A 6,386-nucleotide genomic window follows, 5' to 3' on the forward strand; every position below is an offset into this window, starting at 1 on the left:
ATTTGCGTCCTATCGCCATTCAAAGAATATTGCGCCCCCCCCCCCCACACACACACACGCATGGCTGAACTACCGTAAATGCAAAAATGTTCGCGGTAGCATAATTTTCGCGGTTTTCGCGGTGGCCGCTTCACCGCGAACTTAAAACCACCGCGAACATTTTTCCATGACAGTAAGATGGGACCGGTGAGGTGAGGTGAGTAAGATGCTACAGTGCATGGTGCTACCGCGAACTTAAAACCACCGCGAAAAGTTCTTTTTCCTGCTACAGCGAAATTTAATCCCCGTAAACTTAAATGCATCTCTACAATATTCCCCAAGCAGAGGATTCCCCCTTTTTTTGCAAAAAAGGAAGGCCTGGTGGAGGGTAGGCCGAAGGGATTAACCGTTGTTGTGTCTAGTCTGGTTGGCCTGTCAACCAGGCTATCGATATGCACTCCAAGCAGAGGTTTGGCCTCAGCTATTCTTTGACCTGTTTTCAGGCGTTTCTGGTCGACGGACATTAAGAAACACAGGCCAAAAATAAAACGCCCAATAGAAATGTCTAAAACAAGTAAAAATTAGCCGGAGCTGAACCTCTGCTTGGACAGTATTGAGTACCATCTTAGACCGATTGACACTCTCCGAACCTTATACAGGTCTACATGTATCCCCATACAAGTCAAGCGGATGTATACCACGTATACAGTGAATGCCAATAAGCTACACTACTTTTGAAGGGTCGCTACCATGAGCCCTGGGTAATCAGAAAACCTTACGATTTGACCCCCCAATATCCGGCCTGAGATTACAACCGAATCGCCATTTACCTTCAAAGCAGATCATCAAGTTCACGGGCACGCGGCTGGATTGAAGGTCGTCCAATTTCGTGTCCAACCGATCACCAACAATTACGGAGTTACGGGCGCGCCGATGGCTTGCCATTTGCTTGGTTAATACGCACAGTGCTTCCCCTAAATATCACAGTCATAAAAACTAACTGGTCACAGCGATAGAGAGTAAAATCTTTGAGTAGAGTATCAGCTTTTTATCATTCTACCGCTTTGTAGGAAGTACTGTGTATTTACGTAGTATAAATTTATACACTGATTTAACGAGTTTAAGAAGCACTGTGTATAGAAGCTCCTTGGATATACACAGAGTATATGCTTAAACATTGATTTAACGCTTTAGGAAGCACTGTGTATAAAATAAGTCTGGCTATTTTGGCTTTTATATGTCCTGCAGTAGTCTTTTATCTAGTACCCATATTCTGTAAAATGTAATGATACACTATATTGGCAAGGGATATTGGAGGATTATATTCATTGGCTACACTTCCGGAAATACTGTTTCAGGTTGTATTGGTATTGGGTAGGCATGTATCAAACATATCATCTAACTGGATAGCTACTGGTTGTATGCAGAAAGGTAAAAGCCCCTTTTCTCTCCCCCCGTTGCAATTTTTTGACAATACAAGTTAAAACAAGATTTGCTCCGATTATGTCATAATGTTTTTGTGTAGCGTGCCGAGTAGAGTCGACCTGTACACGTGCACTACTGTAGAAATATCAAAATATCAGAACTTATATCTGACAAGTTGAAACAAGATTTGCTCCCATTGCTCCCATTATGTTTTTGTGTAGCGTACCGTGTAGAGTCGACCTATACACGTGCACTACGGCAGAAATATATCAACATATCAGAACCTATATCTGACAAGTTGAAAAAAAGATTTTCCCCCATTGTGTGAGTGTTTTAGTGCAGCGTGCCCAGTAGAGTCGACCTGTACACGTGCACTATAGCTACTGCAGAAATATCAAAATATCAGAACCTATACCTGACAAGTTGAAATAAGATTTTCCCCTATTGTGTTCTAATGTTTTTGTGCATAGTGCCGAGTAGAGTCGACCTGCACACGTGCACTACTGCAGAAATATCAAAATATCAGGACCTATATCTGACAAGTTGAAATAAGATTTTTTCCCCATTGTGTCATAATGTTTTTGTGCAGCGTACCGAGTAGAGTCGACCTGTACACGTGCACTACTGCAGAGATAGCAAAGTATCAGAACCTATATCTAACATGTAACCGAGATGTTTACCTCCCTCAGTTACCGTCCGTCCCATATACGAGGCGTACACGTGCAGAGGCACGGGCGGGCTAGTCTAAAACCAGACTCCGTAGCTTGCTGGAATAGGAAAATGAAAATCTAACCTACACCAGGCCTTTATACCGGCGGGGCTACGGATAGTAAAATTCGGCAAAAATGATGAAAATGGGAAATTAAAGTCTGTGATATGATATTGCCAAACTTCGCTTGCAAACAATTTTCCCTGTACTAGCGGCCAGTGCAGTTTAGTCTGGTAGACTATTAAAAGAGTTTCCATTTGAAACCAAGGAATCTGACAAGCTCTCTGGCAAGATATTTCCTATTCAAGTTGTACAATTTCTGCTTTTTTTGTCAGTCCACCAAGAACTTGGAATTTGGCAAAGACCAAGCAGATGTGGAAAGCCAGAAGCGTAAGTAACCTAACTTAAGTGCTCGTTCACCGAGAACTGAGAAACGTTACGATTTCGCCTCCCTACATCTACTTCGAGATAAGATACAGTGTGGGTGAGTGGGCGGACGATGTGTATTTGGTTTGAACATGGTTTCTCCGAAAAGTGTCAACGTTGGCATGAAAGTATGAGTCGGAAATGTTACTCAAGTGTCTGCTGCACAGCCAGAACATGATTACAGATTAGTTCACGGAATCTGTCAATCACGGAACGGGGAGCTTAAGAAACGTTAAGATTTTGCCTTTTTACATCTGCTTGGAGATAAGGTAGAGACCTTGGTTGGGCGGAGTCTAAGACACGGTTTCCCCCCGCGAAATGTGTCAACGTAGACATTAAAGTACGAGTCAGATTGTTTCTCAAACGTCTGGGGCACCGCCGGAGGATGATTACAGATTAGTTCCAAGAGAGAAGACTGATCAATCGGCTTTGTTGTGTAGATGATTGTGCCGGCGACTTGAAGGCTGTCTACAAGTGTGACCATTGATTTCGTGCATATAGTGTATAGTATTCAGCCCTTAGAGTTGTCCGCGGGCCTTGTGCTAATTTCTTCTTTACAGAAAAGACATCAAGGTTTGTCGAAAAATTTATGAAGCCATCGCCGGACGTGTTAGGTTGCTTAATGGTAGAAGTATTAATTGACTATAGTATACGCTAGCGGTGAAAACCTAGCCTGTGTACCATCCTATTTCTACCGGCTATTTCTACCGGGGCTTCTTACACTCGCTACCCTAAAAGATTTAGGGTAGCGAGTGTATTAAAGGAGCCCGGGTAGAATTCTAGAAATAGGATGGTCTCAGGCTACTGAAAACCAATGACCTATCTGAGAAATTAGACCGTAAAGCCATTGACTTATTTACAGAGATTCTGTCGATTTCCCTTCTACAGTCTTTAGGTCATCCACGATCCTTGATTGGATTTGAATTTCTTTCCTGAAGCCCTTAGGCTCTCAATGGAATCCTTATTGGCACATGGCTTTACTTGCGTTTCAGAGGTGTAATACGGTCCTGAGCAAAACCCCAGCAACCGCACAAGACTCTTTGTCGTAAATGCTGTGAGAAAATAAAAGTTTAGTGCACGTTTGTTCATCTAACAGCTCTTTGCGTTGTTGTAAATCAATTTAAGTTATAAACGTATCATTGCCAATTCCAATCTCTTGGAAATAACACAGAAAACTTAAATAGAAAAACAATAGGGAGCCCTTAAATGACCGAGAATGGCGATGTTGGAAAGGATTCCAAACAAGGTAATAAAGGGTAACTATTTGATAGAAGGTACCATTTCCTAATCTCTAACTTCTAAGCAGATTCCTTGTAGTAATGCAAATTCCTAAAGTTCCTCAAGCTCTCGGTTTCACTGAGTCCTTTCTTTCACAGATGAAAGATCTTTAAGGAAGATTAACTGATTTTGCCTGTCAACGTCTGCTTTGAGATTGCTATTTCAATCGACATGACTTCAGAGCCAACGTCCGGGTCTTTCGATCCCATATAGAAAAGACTTACGGTTTTAATTTTCGGACACGCTGCATTCAAAAGCCTGCAAGATAGCCATGTCGTGGCTCCCATACTCGTAGGGATGAATATCTTTCAAAATCTTTGTATTGTACGTATAGGGTCTTATAGCTGCCCGTCTCGCCACCTGCTTCCGTGTTTGTAAAAGTGACCTTTTACCGTCCTCGAGACGATATCGCCGCCATGTTTGTTTAAGCAGGGGTGATATGATCAACCTGATCACACAAGACCCTAGAAGGGGGCCTGGCACCTGCGGCAAAACGTGATACAATATATACCACAGGCCATAGCCGTATGTATTGTTTGATAGGTCAATATGTACTGTGTAGAAAGTACCGGAACTGCATGTTTGGTAGATCAATTAAGAGTTTCTTAGCACCAGACAAAAATCCATGCAACCCGCGCCATAGCTAACATATACTTGAAGAATATTACGAATATCTGAAACTGATTGCGACGTGTATTTTGATGTTGATCCATGTAGGAGTTTTACCATTCCCTGTATATTTCAAGCTATTTCAACTGCAATTATTCCCTTGTTCTGCTTTTAATTTAATTTTGTAAAGCCCAGGATACGAATCAGCTTCGATCGGCACTTTTGGGCTTAACTGCACCATTGATATGATATGAAATATCAGTCCGTATGAAATATCATAGGGGCAGACCTGAATGGGTATTTGGTGCTTCCAACATACAGTGATTTTCGCTGCACCGTTAAATGCAGTGTACAACAAGTAGGATTTTATGAAGAGTCTTGACAGTCTCCATATGACGTCCAGTGAGAGCGCCATAATCGTGTTGAAGTGTTCTCCACTTGTACAGTTTTAAGGACCCTTCATGCTCCTAGAGTCTGTAGTTGTGAGATACCGCCGAGGACTGGAGGTGTTTCCCAGACTTGGAGTATGTGTGGATTATAAGTACACAGTAGCACATTACAACAACAAAGTGCCGGGAATGCTGTTCGATGCTAGACTAAAAGATGCATGTCACGGAACAGTGCCATTTACACGTAATATCCTGTTCTGGGTCAGAGACCACACAGAAATTAACCCTTGTCCTGCTGAGATTTTTTTTACCAATCTATCCCCCAAAGTTGGTTTAGTAAAACTTTACCTATTCTGTGTTGTTGTCGCAGACGTACCTCCCCAATTGATGCGGTTTGCTGTGGTATCCAGCATTTTATTGAGAAATGCCCGAAACCCATAAAGATACTGGACGTCCCACATATAGGCATTATATATGTGCAATCCGTATATATGCGGGCTCAAAGCTTTTAAAACAAGGGTTTTAAAGCTATTATTGCGGCGACTGGGTAAGAAAAATAAATAAACAAAAATCCGGTTGTCTTCATATTGAAAAGTATTCGGTGTCCAAGCATGCATTCATAAGACGTAGATGAAAATATAGATTTGTAAATTTTACATGGTGAATTTTCAACATCTTCAATAATATTTGTTTGATCGACAAAGATGATGTCTACTTTAATTTTATGCATATAACTTTATTGCACAACAATTGTACGAGGTACAAAGTATGGCATCTACATAACTACAGTTCTATAGCTTAACTAACTAATACAGGAGTTGTAGTATGGGATAAGCTTCTTACAATCATTGGAAGCTTTTACAATCAGTTGAGGAGTTTCTAATATCCAAACCTTCTTTGATATATTTTCCTATATCTGCCATGCAGGGATTGTCACATGTCATGATGTATTTGAATTTGCACTTCAGGTCCATTGAGATAAATCGTAAATTTTACATAGTGAATTTTCAACATCTTCAGTAATATTTATAATTTGTTTGATCGACAAAGATGATGTCTACTTTAAGTTTATGTACACCCATGCCCTTAATTGCCCTTTACTTCCTATTAACGGAACACCTCAATTAAGGTTTGCTTGTTTAATCAAGTATGAGCTCGGTTCGTTAAGGGTACCTTCACAATTCCAACGCTCTGCTTGTTACAAATGCTGCGCAGTAAGCAGAAATTGATTTGTCTATAAGTGATCAATTGCATAAAAGCACTAACATAGATTAGTGGCATTCCTGTATGTACAGTAGAATAATAACATGTAATTTCTGCCTTCCCATGTGGCCCTAAGGATGTACTGTAAAAGTATTTAAGTTCGCGGGGATTTAATTTTGCTTTATGGAGTGTTCGCGGTGGTTTGAGTTCGCGATAGCGCTATTGTCACATACTGTACAATAATGGAAACACTTGCGTCTTGATAGCCCTGTCACATTTGGCGAACATCGATCGGACGACGAGTCTGCGAGCTCTAAATTACAAGGAGGCATGATCCTGCTGCCGACGAAGAAATGGCAGAGATCCCC

This window comes from Branchiostoma floridae, chromosome 7 (assembly GCF_000003815.2).
Source record: "Branchiostoma floridae strain S238N-H82 chromosome 7, Bfl_VNyyK, whole genome shotgun sequence".
In the NCBI taxonomy this organism is placed as follows: Eukaryota; Metazoa; Chordata; class Leptocardii; order Amphioxiformes; family Branchiostomatidae; genus Branchiostoma; species Branchiostoma floridae.